Consider the following 15,385-nt stretch of genomic DNA (forward strand, 5'->3'; position numbering starts at 1 on the left):
TTTTTTTTTTTTTTTGCTATAGGGCGCGTGTGCTCGCCAGACAGAGAGAGACAGAGAGACAGAAAGCCAGAAATCACCCCCTAGGGCGGATGGTCACGCAGCAATCCCTTCTCCCCCATTCTCCTCTCGGGATCTTGGGCACACACGCACACGTGCCCAGCGTGAGTTTTAAGCCCACCGGGTCCAGGACGCGAACCGCGGTCAACTATGTGGGAGTCCAGTGACATAGCCATTACACTAACTGCTGGTTCCCAGCATGCCCCAATTGTAGGTAGAAATTTCTGTAATAGTTTTGCTAGAGTAATAAACATACCACACATAATAAAAAATTAAAGAAAAGAATCTTAAAATCATTATATTTTATCCAACATTAAAATTCCCATACCAGCTTTGTTTTGGTTAATATTTGCTTGGTGGATTTCTCCATCTCTTTGTTTCTTGTAATATTGTGTTAGACTTGTATCTTTCTTACACAGCATAACTTGAATTTTGATGAAATAATACAATTGAAAACGATTGTATTTTACTTAATGTATTGAATCCACTCATATTTATTGTCATTAATAACATACTTAGGTTGCATCTGTCAGTTTTTTATTTGTACTTTTTATTTGATATGAATTCTCTTTACTTATTTCTTTTGTCTTTCTGTCGATTGATCAAGATTCTTTGTAAAAAAGTACACTTATCTTTTCAAGTAATTACTTATCCCTTGCAATGTCTAATCTGCCATTAATCTCATTCAGGTATTTTCTACCTCAGACACTGTAGTTTCACCCCTAGAAGTTCAACATGGACATGTTTTATATCTCATGTCTCTATTCAACTTTTTCAATGCAAGGATTACTGTTAATAACTGCTTTTTTTTTCTTTTTATGTCCATGCCTGCTAATTTTAACATCTATGTCAGTTCTGGGTCAGTTTCAATTAGTTGATTCTCCCTCCCCCATTATGGGTCATATATTACTTATTCTTTGGCTGGTATTTTTTTTTTTTGTAAATAAAGTTTTATTGGAACACAGCCACATTCTTTTGTTTATATAGTTTACAGTTGCTTTTGAGCTTCAATGGCAGAATGTGACCATTGTGACAGAGATCATATAGCCTGCTTAGCAGAAAATATTTACTATCTGGCTCTTTACAAAAAGTTTGCCAATGCTTACAATAATCTGAATGATATTAAAATGTATATACAAAGATATTCATTACAGAATTATTTATGTAGAAGACCAGTTAAAAAAGCAATAGGACAAACATTCAATTGAGAAAATGTGCACACATTCATTTACCCGAATGGATGCCTGGCAAATTCTGACTGGATGCCAGACATTGTTGATTTTACTTCACTGGATGCTTAATATTTTTTGTATGCCTATAAATATTCTGAGTTTTGTTATATGATTCAGTTAAATTAATTGAAAACAGTTCGATCTTTTAAATCCTTTTGGCATAACCAGAGTCATGTTTAGTCTAGGGTTTTTTATTCCCACTGCTAGGTTAAGACTCTTCTGTCTACCCAATGCCACATGAATGAGGGCTTTTACTTTGGCTGGTAGGAATAGGCACTAAACTCTTCTCTGCCCTAAAACCTGGAAACTTAAAGAGGTAAGCTGTGATATTTGTAGGGTTCACTTTATTGTTTCCTGTCTCAGGGATTATGCTACCCTTGTTTGGTGGTGTCTTGAACATTGTTGTGTCTTATAGTTTACCAATTTAGAAAATATTTCAGGCAGGAAAGTAAATCTGGTACTTGATTCTCTATCTTGGTCAGAAGAAGTCTCATATCTCCCTTATTGACCACAACTTCCTAACCTTACACCTTTCCTATTCAATCACTCTCCAATGACATCTCTTTAACACACTCGGACCTTAAGAGCCTTTTGCTCTCTCTCAGTCCATCAGTACTTTCCCTTCATCGCTTTCCTTCTTCTGTAGCTTGGATGCCGTGACTCACTATGTCAGTAATGCACTTGTTAATGTTCTCAGTTCCCCCTCTCTGTTCATTTAACCCAGGTGATCACATGGTAGAGTCTCAATACATTTTTTTTTCTTGGAGAGGTTTTGCTATAGGGTGGGTGTGCTCGCCAGAAAGACAGAGAGAGAGAGAGAGACAGAAAGCGAGAAATCACCCCCAGGGGGTATGGCCATCCCGCAATCCCTACTCCTCCATTCTCCTCTAGGGATCTTGGGCATGCACGCACATGCGCCTGGCATGAGTTTAAGCCACCTGTTCCGGGACTCGAGCTGCGGTCGGAGTTTAAGCCACCTGTTCCGGGACTCGAACCGCGGTCATCTACCTGGGAGTCCAGCAACATTGCCATTACCCTAACTGCTGGTCCCAAGTCTCAATACATTTTAAAATAAATAAATGAATGATAAAATGAGGATATATGTTAACTTCTCAAACCCTCTTTGCCTATATTGCAAGGTTCAACAAAGTGTTTATTATTTTTATAGTACATAAGTATAGGTAATAATTACATATAAAATTAGATTATCCTTTGTATGTAGATAAAACTTTTTTCCAATTCTACATTAATTAGGATATGTGTTTGTTCATTTTTCCCAGTAAAAGTAATGGATTTATGGGATACAATTAAGCCACTAACAGAAAAATACAATGCTTAAACAAGAAGGAAATTTCAAGGATCAGTTCTTACTATTTTCTAATTTTACAGGTGAGGAAACATTTTGAAATGACAAATGACTTGGCAAAAATATTTTTTAAGGCTCATATGGCTGGTCAATAGCAGAATTAGGACTGGAATTAAATTTCTTGACTCTAGCCCGGGATTTTCTACACCACTGTAGTGCTATATTTTCTTGCCCAGGTCTATTTATGTCTGACTGTCTGTATCTGTAGACAACCTGAATATGGTTAGATTAGAATTGGCCATGGCTTGGGACCAGCAGTTAGTGTAATGGCTATGTCGCTGAACTCCCATGTAGACGACCGCAGTCGAGTCCCGGACCTGGTGGCTTAAACTCATGCCAGGTGCATGTGCATGCGTGCCCAAGATCCTGAGAGGAGAATGGAAGAGAAGGGATTAGGGTGTGGCCATTCCCCCTGGGAGGTGATTTTTCGCTTTCTGTCTCTCTGTCTCTCTCTGTCTTTCTGGCGAGCACACCCACCCTATAGCAAAAACCTCTCCAAAAATAAATAAATAAATAAATAGAATTTGCGATGGCTCTTGAGCGATACCATAAGCTACTAAATAATGAAGTAACCATATCGTTTCTAGGGCAAGGTCATGCAGTCTTACAACATCATTTACAATGGAAGCAACACAACTTATGGTACATGTCCCTACACTTAGGCAAAACATCCTTTGAGACATTATTAGTCAGTGACTCAGCTCCACAGGATTCAGCAAGTTCATGTCACTACCATGTGGCTTCTATGATGTAGTATCGTTTTTTGGAGAGATTTTTTGCTACAGGGTGCATGCACATGCCAGAGATAGAGAGAGAGACAGAAAGCAAGAAATCACCTCCGGGGGTGATTGTGGTCATGCCACAATCCCTTCTCCTCCATTCTCCTCTCGGGATTTTGGGCATGCACGCACATGCACCCAACATGAGTTTAAGCCACCTGGTCCGAGACTCGAACTGCAGTAGACTATGTGGGAGTCTAGCAATGTAACCATTACCACATCTGCTGGTTGCTATGGTGTATTAGCTTATGCCAGATTCAAGCAGAGAAATCCAACACACAGGTTAGCACATGAATAATATAATAAATTAAGCTCTAAAATACAAAAGAGCTCATGTCCCACTACAGTTATCAGGACATTGCACCCTAAAAATTGGTTCCTAAGTCTGGAAGTTCTTATTCAGGAAGAACCAGAAGCTTTCTCATGTATGTTAACTATGGCAAGATGTGAGTATCAGCACTGACCCACTGTGTACAGGATCTAATATTCATTGTCAGAGGCTAGTGGAAATTAGAGCAGTAGGAGTAACAGAAAGCAAATAATAAGCTAAACATGAATAATATTACTTCATTAAGTCTGAAATTCACACATAAAAAATACATTGAGTAGAGCCAAAATGTAAATATTGAATAGGAGCAAAAACATAAATTATTTACAAATATGACACTTGATGTTAACTGCTAAGGTGGTCATTCTGATGTTCATCAAATATTTCTAGCTCTGCCTTCTGGATACATAATTTGATTATTATTTCTAGGTTCTTTGTGGTTGTGTAGAGCCATGTGGTAGTTCTGGCTATTAATGTTGAGTCATTTCCAGACAGGAGCATTTTAACTGGGGGTACAAGAACCTTATGAATTCCGGTTCTGTTTGGGATAGTAATAGGCAACTTTAGAAGCTGGACCATCAGGCCTGATACATTCTGATCGCCTGTAATGAGCAAAGACCTGTCAACCTTTGCAAACATGCAGCATTAGCAAGAAATAACTCCTTGTTATTTTATGCCACCAATACTTTTAGAGAGTTTTGTGACCACAGCATAACCTAGCTTATCCTGACAGATATGTTTACTTTCCTTCTCTTCTCGGATGGAATTGTCTTAGGGATGAATACTGGTAGGATTCCAGGAACATTGAAAGAATGGCAAAAAAGATAAAGTTAAGAATAGGAGAGGGACCAGCAGATGGTGCAATGGTTATATTGCTTGACTCCCACGTAGTCAAACTTAGTTCAAGTCCCAGACCAAACTCAGGCTTGGTGCATATGCGTGAATGCCCAAAATTCCAAAAGAAGAATGGAGGAGAAAGGATTGTGGCATGGCCATCTTCCCGGGGGGTGGGGAGAGCAATTTCTTGCTTTGTCTCTCTGTCTCTCTCTGTCTATATGATGAGTACAACTGCCCTTTAGCAAAAATTTCTCTCAAAAAAAATGAAAATAGGAGAGAGATGTAATGGGGCCATACTAAGACAAATACAAATTAAATGCAATTTTGGCAATCCCATTCTGAAGATTACTGCCATTTTATACTATGACTCATCCTTGGTGTTGGATAGAGATGTAGAAGAAGAGAGATCATTTCAGCATTTGAAACTCTCAGGCTAAAGCAACAACTATTTCTGTCATAACAGTATAAATTTTATCTTCAGAATATTTCTATTTCCTGTGTCCCAAATGGACTATATCACTCTTTTAGTTAAGGGACATATTTTACATTACTTTGTGTGCATTTGGAACAGTCTAAAACTCAATAAAATCAAAGTAAAGGTTGGCCTCACATGCTATTAGGGAATTGGCACCAGACCCACTGTCCACCATCTCTTGGGCTGACTCACACCAGATGGATCGATTCTCACATTTTCATTTCCTGGGGCTTCAGGAATGTTTAATGAGAAAAATGAGCATCGGGTTGGGGAGAGCACAGAAGAGCAATACATTTTCAATCAACACTGTCTTTGGAACTCTAGTCCTCATTGGCAACCAACTCAGTTAAGCAAACCAAATGAAAGACATTTCTCAAGTTCGACGACTAGTTGTGGCTCATTGTTTCGGATGTGTGCTCTGTTAAGTTTATTCTATTGTTTATGGCACTTGGCCATTGGTGCTTTCTCCTTTTTCAATCTTTGTTCAGCATTCTTAATTAAAAATGATCCACAGAGCCCCAGAGGCTAAGTAGTACATTCAAAAACTCATGAGTGGATAATACAATAAAAACTATGTTGAGGGGCCAGCAGGTGGCATGGTGGTTAAGATACTGGACTCCCACAAGGGTGACCATGGTTTGAATCCCAAACCTGATGGCTTGCTTTTGCACCTTATCTCTCTCTCTCTCTCTGCTTCTCTCTGATCAAATTTAAAAAACAAATACAATTAAATAATTCATTAAAAAACAAAAACAGAAACAAAACTATGTTGGTAGAAGAGTTGGCATTTATCAAAATCCATGGTTCTGATTGTCAGTGACTAAACCACACTGTAGTTTTCCACACACGGCTGTGCACTTGGGCTTCCACTGTCCACTTACTCTGTTGATTACAGTCTTGGCACTTCTATGCTAGCTTTTCATCTGTCCTCCCTGTATATCAGTCCTGGCCTTTGCCAGATTTTGGCTTTGCCTTTTGCATCTAACCTGTTTTCTAGTTTTTCAGTATCTGGAACTCAAGCTGCATGCTCTTATTTTTGACAAGTATGACATAATTATACAGAACTCCCTACCCTTAGCAGCACAACAGAGGTACTCATCTACCAGTTTGATTGCACTTAAGAAAAAAAAAGAAGATAGTATTTCTCTCTGTATTTCTACACGCTCAGAAGTCTGCACTTGTACATCCTATGCAATCATGCCTGCAGTATCTCTGATGTGTCCAGGCACTGGGGATACAGCAGTGAAAAAAGGAGATGCAAATCCCTGCCCTTACGTAACTAAACTCCATAGCCATCACCAATACAATTACTAGTACGATTTGACCTGGATCCTATAAAACTATTGGGTCATTGGAAAAGTCATGGTGTACTGTTCTATGTTTTCCTATGCAAAAATGCATCATGACTTTCCCAATGATCCAATATATTGGTTCCTCACCCATCTAATGATCTACATCTCCATATTGGCTCAAAAACTTTTGCTTTCTATAGATGAAGTTTGAGTCATGTTCAAGAATAAAATTTTAACAGAGCTGGCCAAAAACGTGGTTCACCTATATTAGGTCTGGTTAGAATCTCACAGCTGAACACATGTGTTGATCCAATAAAATAGAAAAAAACAAATGTCACATTTGATTTCTCATAGCCACAAGGAGAATGTGATTTTGTTTGCTATTATACCATTTGGCTCCTGAGTTGGATTGAATTTGTCCCATGCTGTCTCCTCCTCTGGAAGAGCTAACCAATGACATTTGACATTTGTTTTTCTTTTTTAAAAAAATATTTCGCTCAAGAGTGTGTGCACTCATTGGAAAGATAGAGAGAGAAATAGAGTAAATGAGCCCAACCACCCTGCCACCCCCATGGGGGATAGCCATGGCGCAATCCCTTTTTCTCCATTTTCTTTTCAGGAGTCTGAGTACACACACATGTACACCTGGGGTGTTTTTAAAGCTGCTGGGTTCATGATTTGAACTATGAAGTTGGCTATGTAGGATCCAGCTGTTGGCCAGTTGGATCAACCAGTTGGCCCAACACCTATTTTTCTTATACATCCATGGAAGACAACCTCCTGGACTTAATCTTGTAATTTCTCTCTCTAGAGAGAAGCCTTAGCCTTAGATGGGAACCATTACAGAATGAACGGGAGGCTGTGTGTGTGCATGTGTGAATGTGCATGCCCATGCATGCTGATACCCTGAGTCCCTCTTTCATTGGCTTCAACCTCAAAAGCTTGTCTCATGAGGGCAAACTGAAGCAGTGTGGAGGAGAGAGCCAGATTGGCCTTAACTTTAAATATTGCTGCATAAATTTAATGAGTCAGAAGTGAGGTTTGGGACAGAACATGGGGAAGCTCCACTTATACCACAGCTGTGACTGAGGCATCTTCTTGCTATCAGGGACTCAGGCCCAGGTTAAGTTTATCTATTACTTAGGCCCAAGAACAGATGCTATATGAATTATTATCCCAAGATTCTAATAGGAATTCCTACCTCTCTTCACTGGGTCTCCTGGGGCCTTGCTCTGTTTGTGACAAGGAAGACTTGGATTCTCTGTCTGCACTGGTGACTGCAATGGGTTCCCAGCACACATGGCTGGCAACTGCGCTTCCTGCCACTGCTGAACTTCTGTCAAGCTGGACTGGAAGGTCTGGGAACTGGGGAAGTAACCAGAGGGAACTAATACCTGAAACTGCTTAAGGATGAAGCAAATATCCTATTCCTCAGAATCTATAATGCCTCTTTGAAATTTCAGAAATTCATAAAGAGTATTCTATGAGCTCTTGGTTCTGAAATCCATACAGAATTTGGGCTAATCCTTGTTTTATTTTCAAGAACCTCACCATCTGAACTTGAGGATTAACCACACCATAAGTGAGGGACCCATTATTTTGAATGGAGTCCAGATTCTTCTAGCTTAGGCCAGTATCATACCCAAAAGGTTTCTCTTAACTCCTGTGGAGGCTGAGGGAATAGTCTGAGGTTCCCACTTGACTTCTGGGGCACATTCTAGGGTACCATCTTTGCTTCAATGGAAGCACAAAGACTTGGGAGAAGCCATCTTACCTGAGAGCCCCTACCTGCTCCTAGATAAAATTGTCCCTCCCCAGGTCTTCACACTTTTACGGAGTACTGAAGTAAAACTGTGTGTGTGCTTCCAGCAGAACCCTCATCCCGCCCTCTCCTCCAACACTCACAGCCTCATTGCAACTCTCTGCCTTACTACCTGGCCTAATTTCACTAAACCCATAGTCCTCTCCTTAGCTATGGGTTCACTTTCCACAGTTTCAGTCACCTGTGGTCAACCACAGGCTGAAATTTTTAAGAAAAATTTCTAGAAATAAATAATTCATAAGCTTTAAGTAACTTATTATAGCATATTTTTATAATTATCTTACTTTATTATTTATTGTTATTAATATTTTAATATGCCTAATTTGTAAGCTAAACTTTATTAAAGGTATGTATGTATGTATAGGAAAAAATGATATATACAGGGTCCAGTACTCTCTGTGGTTTCAGGGGTCATGGGTCTCAGTACACACACCTGCAGTGAGTGGGGAACTTCAGTGCTCTGTAGCCCTAAGTGTCAGTCACTGGAGCATGAGTCCTCCCGCCCTGTCCCTCATCCCCCGCACTACCTACACTGCTTTGCAGCTACATTTCTCTCCATATCATCACCACCAGGCATTTTATATATGTCACGTCTTTCTTTGTATTCCACCAGAATGTATGTTCTAGGAAGGCAGAGATTCTCGTTTTTGTTTTTATTTTTGTTGTTGTTGTTTTCTGTCTAGAATAGTGCCAGGCACATAATAGGTACTTAACAAACATGCGTTGGAGGAATAAATAAATGAACATGGTGGATACCCAGTATTTCTTTAGAGTCACTAATTATCAGCAATACTTGCTTTTTGATCAAAGGATCCTTTTATTGACCTTTGTAGGATATATGAGCCATTTCCATAGTCTGATAGATGAGGGACCTTCTCGAACCCAGATCATTACATTATTTTGGGTATAATCCTTGACAACCTTCATCAATGTCAAACATTTACGTCACGGATGTCCCTAATGTGATACTGGTACCATCCCATCTCAACCTTTCACACCTTCCCTCCCTCCACCAGCCCTGATTCCAGATGCATTGTTTGATAAGACATTTAACAGAAGAAATCAGTTATCCAGATGTTTTACTATTAGAGTCAAATGTGAGCACTGGAATACGATGGGAAAATGGGGCATGGGGTGGTCTAAGAAATCCTCTTTGTAATACTGTCAGGATCATTGGGCTAATGATCTTCTCACTTTAATTTCTGGATCACTGACTCCTCAGGAGTCAGAAATGCTAGATTTCTGGCTTGATGGCAGTCTCAAGAAGGCTGTGCATCTGTCTTGCCCTACAAACAGCCTTTTGCTGTGTCAGTAAGCTGGAACCCACCAACTTACTTTATTCTGTAACACCAACCAACCAGACACTGTAAGGATCTCCTTTTTTTTTTTTTTTTTTTGGGGAGGTTTTTGCTATAGGGCACGGGTGCCACCAAAAAAACCAGAGACAGAGAGACAGAAAGCGAGAAAAGACACAGAGAAACAGAGAGACAGAAAGTGAGAAATCACCCCTCCCTGGGGGGATGGCCTTGCTGCAATCTCTTCTCCTCCATTCTCCTCTCAGGGCCTTGGGCACGCTTGCATGCACACGTGCCTGGGGTGGATTTAAGCCACCGGGTTCGGGACTTGAACTGCGATGAACTACATGGGAGTCCAGCAACATAGCCATTATAACTGCTGGTCTTGGGGCCTCCCTTTTTAATGACCTGTTGCAACTCTAAGCCTGTGAGGCCTTTCTGGGAGGATAGATGGTATGTAGATCATATGCGACAGCCTGGCTTTGAGGCTTATATCTATGGCTTGCCAACAAGTTTTCTGTTTGATAATCCCAGAAATACCAACATTAAACCAATACGTCAACATCCTTAATGCCAAATAAGAACAAGGTAAAAGTCTAAGAGGTACATAGCCTCCTATTTCCATTGATAGCTGACTTTGGAAGAATTCAACTATGTAAAAAAAAAATTTACCAACAACTTGCTTGCTCCTCGCAGGGCCAACATGCCTGTGGAAGTCCTAGTGAATCTAGAAGATACCAGAGTAACTCCTAGAGTGCATACTGATGGGAGCTCTGAGTGAGAGTGCCATATCACAACCTAAAGTTGTTTACACATCAACTATATTTTACCTCCTACTCCCACCCTGGTACCTCCCTTGACTGATGCATGTCTTAACAACTAAGCTGAACTCAGTATAGCCAAATCTAAAAGCTTCACGTTACGCTTAGAAAAACCATCAAAACATCAACAGGCAACAGAATCTCTGGACATTCTCAATAAAAGAATAACATTCCTTATTCCACCATCTTAGAAACTCTAAGGAAGACACCCAGAAACTCCCTCTCCAGTCACTGCTACTTCGAACCCTCCAAATTCTCCCTGTAGCTACAGCTATCCAAGACCACATTCACTTGTGGTAGGCCTGGCTGTAACTGGTAAGCTTAGAGATCAGAAACAGTGTTCAAAAGATGACTCTGACATCTAGCTGTGTATTTGGCCTATTTGAATTCCCGACTCTGGACTCCAGGATTCATAAAGCCCAACCTCAAGATGAGCAGTGTCAAGGCCTAATCAGCCCTTTTATGCCACTAAGAGACTGAAAGCTGCTCACACCCAGGGGGTCCAACGTGAATAGGACACAGGTGTATGAGTCGTATTCTTTGAGCCACTTGGTCATCAGGAGGATAAGAACACAATCATATCCTCTAATTCCAACTAGGTTTTTTGATTTTCCAATTTTGTGTTCTTTTCTGGATTACTGGAATTTATTTAAAGGATCTACATACTCATAAAATCCTTCTTACTGGCCTTCAACACCTTTCCTGTGCATTTGTATGCACCTATGTGCACATGTGTGCACGCACGCACACATGTGCACACACACATACACACACACAGTTGGATTATGGTCTGAGTTTCTTCTCATGAATCCTCTATTACTGACCTAGCTAATTGTGTTCTCTGCATCCCACTCTCACTCAACCCAACCTATTTTCTGATATGCTCAGTCCCTATGTTGAAATAGACATCAACTTTTTATTTTTTAAAGAAATAGTCATTTTCATAGCATACTTTGGACTCTAAGCTCAGCTGAAACCCATTCATGCTGAATCTTTCATCAATATAGAATTTTTAATCATCAAGCTTTATGACCTCATTCACTCGGTTCCATGGTCCACACATGGAGTGGACAGGTATAGACTCTACCCTGACCCCTTGCTCCCATGCTTTTGGGTGGTGGATACATACCTACCCTCGTGTGCGCTCAGAAGTCCAGACTAGGGTTTCTTTTTTATCCCATTTTTCTCTTTTCAAGGCATATTTTCTTTCCCAGTGGTGCTCATTTTATGTTGAAACTTAAGGAACTCATCAATTTGTTTTCTTTGAGCACACAGTGAGTATAGAGAATAAAACTGAGGAGCAGCTCACCTGGGACTGTAACTCACATCTAGATACCCAAATGCAGACTATTCTACATGGCAGAGAGTAGTTCTATTATATGCAGGATAAGATTATTCCTGCACCAGCTGGTGGTGTGGTGGTTAAGGCAGCTGGATCCCACACAGCCAACTGAGCAGTTTGAGTCCCAGACCCTGTGGCTTGAAAAACACACGGGGAAAGTCTGTGTGTGTGCCCAAAATCCTGAGGGGAGAATGGAGTAGAAGGGACTGTGGTATGGCTGCTTCCCCTGGGGGATGCGTTCTCATTTTCCTTTTCTCTCTCACTCTCTCCAGTGAGTGCATGTAACCTATAGAAAAAAACTAAAACAAACAAAATTATTCCTAACTCATTTCTGTAGCCCAGTCAGTGGCTCTTATAGTGTCTGCTGTACAGTAAGGGGTTAATGAATGTTTACTGTGTAGTTCCAGTGACACCACAGGAGGAAGATGGCAGAATGTCAGTGACTTGGGAGACATATGAGGTGGCTTTAAGATTTAAACTCCTAAAACTTTGGACTCCTGGATGACTGAATACAGGATAGAAGCTTAATGGAGACAATTCTTGTGACCCAAAGGGTCACCATCATGAGATTCAATGGGTGACATGCTTTCACCATGAGCAATCAGTGTAGGAATGCAGAAAATGACCAGAGGGTCAAGTACTGGGAAGGAGAATTTTATCCTTTATTTCCATGGGGTAGGGGTGGGGAGATAAATTTCAATATCCAAAAATATGATTCATCAATCATCAGGTTTGTCAAAATCCACTCAAATTTTGTTGGGTGCTTGAAGACTTTCAATTATCACTACCAATGGAATGGAAGCAATGGTACATATAATCAAAATGTCAGTTCTGTTTGCTTTTGGAAAGTATTTTGTGTGCTTTTCCCTCAGCAGGTTTGCTTTCATAATGATTAGTTCTAGCTTAGGGTAATAACAAAATGAATTAGCATTTTCTCTGTATAATACCTGGTAGAAGAAGTAATGTGTTTACGGCAGAGGAAACTCATGTGGGGCCTCAGACTTGCCACGGTTAATCATGCATAAGAATAATCTACTTTCAGCAAGGGGGAAGGCAAAGAGCAACTCTGTGTTCTGAATTTTTTGTTTTAAATTTTCTAGAGGGTGCATGTACTCAGCAGAGAAAGAGAGAGAGAAAGAGAGGAAGAGAGAGAGAGAGAGCAAGAGCAAGAGAAAGCAACCTGCCATGGTTGCATGGTCAGAACACAATTCCTTCTCCATTTCTCCCTCCTTTCAGGATCTTGGGCACGAATGCACATGTGCCTTGCTTCTGCCACCAGGCCCAGGACTCTGACCATGCAGTCAGCCATGACGGATCCAGCACCTTAACTACCAGGCTGTGGGCTGACCCGTGTCCTGGATTTTAATGATTTGGGGCAGTGTCTCAGGAGGATGCTACAGCTAGTGTCATAATGAGTGTTGATGGAGAAAGGACACTGGATAAGGAGCAGAGCTACTGGGGTTCTCAGACTTGGTAGCCCGAGGGAGACCACAAAATTTATTTGTGTCTCAATTTTCTTATCTGTAAGATACATTGGGTCATCGAAAAAGTCATGACACATTTTTTTTTTCCAGATATAATTTTTTAATAGCAAGACTAAACCATAATTTCTAGAGATTCACACTTGGGTGATAGAACTATAAAGAAGCAAAGGGGTTAGGAGCTGGGACAATTCTACTTTTTATTTATTTATTTTTTTATTACCTTTTTAAGAGAGATATGTGCTATAGGGCATGTGTGCTTTCCAGAGAGACAGAGAGAGACAGAAAGTGAGAAATCACCCACCAGGAGGGATGGCCACGCCACAATCCCTTCTCCTCCATTCTCTCGGGATCTTGGGTATGCGTGCACATATGTCCAGCATGAGTTTTAAGCCACCAGGTCCAAGACTCGAACCATGGTTGACTATGTGGGAGTCCAGTGATGTAATCATCACACCATCTGCTGGTGCCCAATTCTATTTTTTTTAACAGGAAATTGTAATTGTTTAAATGACAAATTTTCTAAAGAAGCAACATATATTGATATTTAATATTGTAATCCCTTTAAACATATAAAGAAAGAAGTAAAGGAATGGTATGTAGTCTTGAAAATTATGTCATGACTTTCTCGATGACCTAATGAGACACCTGCTCTTCCTTCCTAATAGATTAACTGATAAGGAGAAAGCAGTGGGCAAAAGGGCTTGTAAGGGTATTATATGTTATGAAACTGCAAAACAGTGATAGGCCATCAATGACATGGCATTAGCACCCTTTTTTATAGCCTGTCTCTTCTCCTAACATCTCAGTGCTTAGGGTCTTGGGCTGTAGCTTCTGAAACTTACCCCAGTTTAAAAACTAGTCCCATTTCTTAAGGATTCTGTTCTTTAAGATAGCTACTCTGATAATGCCCATGCATCTCAGGTAATAGTTTATTTTAACAGGAAACTCACAGCTATAACTTTAGCGTGATTCCTAAAGTGTGGTCCATAGATCAGCAGCATCGGGATTACCTGGGAATTGGTTCGACATGCAGATTTGTGTATTCACCCTAGGCCTACTAAGTCACAGACTCTGGGGGTCAGGCCCAGCAACCTGTTAAAACAAGTCCTGTAGGTGATTCTGATGTGCACACACGTTTTAAAATCATTGCTTGAACCCAAAGGAGAAAAGCAAAAGCTAGGAATGGTATGAAGATATGTCATGAGAACCTTTTTTTTTAATAAAAAGAAAGGTGGTAGGAGGCGGCTTGTGGGACTTTTTAAATTATACTCTTCAGCTAGCTATTCCGAGCTGAGTCCAAAGCAACACATGAAATTATGTTAAATGCACTATCAAACTTAAAAAGAAATGTATTTGCCACCAATTTATTAATATATATTGCATATATGGATACATGTGTAGATGTACATATGGCCACATATTGTGATGACCCAGTACATATTTTCTCAGGGAGGTGTTTTTTCCCACTAACTCTACTTAAAAGTACACTCCTAAGACGGCAGGTGCCATGGAGGTTAAGACAATGGCTGGTAGCATGGCTCAAGTTCCAGATCTGGCAGTTTGAAAATCTCACTGGGCATATGTACATGCATGCCCACAATCCCAACAGAAGGCTGGAGAAAAGGAATTTTGGTGTGGGCATTCCCCCAAAGGGTGATTTCTTACTTTTCCTCTTTTTCTTTTCCTCTCTCTGGGGAGTATATGTGCTCGATAGCAAACAAAACTAAAAACTAAAAAAAAAAAAACAACAAAAAACCCAAAACGAAATTAAAAAACAAACAAAACAGTGCATTCCTATCTCTGGCACATCCTACATTCTTTTCTTTAAGAGAGATTTTCGCTTTAAGGCATGTGTTCTTGCTGGAGACAGAGAGAGACCAACAGAAAGTGAGAAATATCCCTTCCGGGAGCAAGGCCATGCTGCAATCCCTTCTCCATTCTCCTCTCTGGATTTTGGGCATGCACACATACATGCCAAGCGTGAGTTTCAAGCCACCAGGTCCAGGACTCGAACCGCAGTCGACCACGTGGGAGCTCAGTGCCTTAACCGCTATGCCACCTGCTGGCCCCCCTGTGCTCCATTTTTAATTTATTTTTCTTTGTAGCGGGCTCAGTGCTTTAACCGCTATGCCCCCTGCTTGCCCCCCCTGTGCTCCATTTTTAATTTATTTTTCTTTGTAGCCAATTCTTATCTTCTAGTATGTTGTGCTATTTGTTTCATGTGTTGTCTGTCCCTCCCAGCTAGCAAGTGTGCC

At 40.6% G+C, this 15,385-nt stretch overlaps 1 protein-coding gene and 1 long non-coding RNA gene across 5 annotated transcripts in view; one reads left to right on the plus strand and one right to left on the minus strand.

Moving 5' to 3' along the window:
- The window catches only part of KALRN (kalirin RhoGEF kinase), a 681,131-nt gene that overhangs the window by 200,135 nt on the left and 465,611 nt on the right, over positions 1–15,385 (minus strand).
- Positions 10,500–15,385, plus strand: part of LOC102472872 (uncharacterized) — a 14,625-nt gene continuing 9,739 nt past the window's right edge. For 2 of the 4 annotated variants that reach the window (XR_001370797.1, XR_335417.1), the window contains exon 1: positions 10,500–10,619. This is a non-coding gene — a long non-coding RNA (uncharacterized LOC102472872). Of the gene's footprint in view, positions 10,620–11,415; positions 11,579–12,059; positions 12,107–15,385 lie in introns of those variants that run through there. The other 2 variants (XR_335418.1, XR_335419.1) reach the window with 2 other exon arrangements.

This window comes from Tupaia chinensis, unplaced genomic scaffold, assembly GCF_000334495.1.
Source record: "Tupaia chinensis unplaced genomic scaffold, TupChi_1.0 Scaffold000415_1, whole genome shotgun sequence".
Classification (NCBI taxonomy): Eukaryota; Metazoa; Chordata; class Mammalia; order Scandentia; family Tupaiidae; genus Tupaia; species Tupaia belangeri.